The sequence below is a fragment of the Lacerta agilis genome, chromosome 4, assembly GCF_009819535.1.
Source record: "Lacerta agilis isolate rLacAgi1 chromosome 4, rLacAgi1.pri, whole genome shotgun sequence".
In the NCBI taxonomy this organism is placed as follows: domain Eukaryota; kingdom Metazoa; phylum Chordata; class Lepidosauria; order Squamata; family Lacertidae; genus Lacerta; species Lacerta agilis.
Window position 1 is genome coordinate 24,842,917 of NC_046315.1, and position 1,307 is coordinate 24,844,223.

Sequence of the window (1,307 nt, forward strand, 5' to 3'; positions counted from 1 at the left end):
ACACCTGTGTATGTAGCTGAAGCTGTTCCGAAATGCATTTTTTTATATTAATGGATTCTACAAAAAGTGCTGATATATTTTCATGAGTCAGCAGTTTTCTAACTTGTGCCTAAGAGTTATACTGAAATTAAATGCTTCTTTTTTCATTTTTTGGGTCAAAGCTTCCCAGGAATATTTCTACCCAAACGAGAAGAAAGTTACAAAAACATAAAGCACCTTCCAAGTGACCACTGAGTGGTACGTTTTCTAAAGCAAAACACCAGCGACTTGATTTCTTAACTAGTTAACTGCCTTCAAAAGCAATTGTTTTTTCTAATCATTGCCAGACACGGCACTCGCTTCCCAGGTAACAATCAGAACACTCACCACTGCTGTAAATACGGAAGAGGCAAGCAGGCCTCCATCGTTGCAGTCCTATGTTTATTTATAAGGATGACTCCATTTTACCCCAGCAGTAAGTGCTTTTCCACGATGTTTTCAAAGTCTGAATTAATAGCAAAGCTAAATGTACAAGACCCTGTGCCTCCCAACTCCTTTTTAAGAAGGGGTGGAGGAGTGACCACAGAAGCATAGAGTGAATGGGTGAATTCAGTTAGCGTACTTCAGTAGAGGGGCAAATGTGTGTGCTAAGTAACTAAAAAGAGCCCTGTGGGATTAGGCCCATCTAGTCCGGCATCCTGTTATCACAGTGATGCACCAGTTGCTTGTAGGAAGGACCTGGGTACCACAGTGCTCCCCCAACCCACAATTCTCAGTAGGCAGACGGTCTCTGTTGTTCTTCACCCACAGTTTGCCCTCTTGTGGATGATGGGATTGGGCTCTTTCTTCTACACAGGGGTGACTCACCTGTGCAGTGGACCCAAGTAGCAGCTTGAGGCAGCAATATTTTTAAGTGAGTGTGCAATCTGAGAGCTGCCCCCCCCCAAGCAATGTGGCCAAGAGTGTGCTATTGCTATCCTCTGCCACGTTGCCTTGGATCCAAGGAGCGCATCTGTCAGATCCAGAACTCACATCATCTCAGGCTCATCATGTTCATAGAATAGCAAACAACACTGCACACTTGGCATTTTATCAGCACTCAATGGCATGTTTATGTGTTTTGGTACTGGCCAAACTGCTGGATTGTTATATCTCTCTGCCTTCTTTCCAGCCAACTCGACCCTGCTACCCAGTGTGTATTTAGTAGCAGCACAATATTGGATGTCAGGCCTGCTAGAACGTAGGCTGGTTCCCTAGAGAGTAGCATAGCAGTCACAGTAGCATTAGACCTTGAAACGGTTTCTAAACATGAGCTAGACAGACAAAGA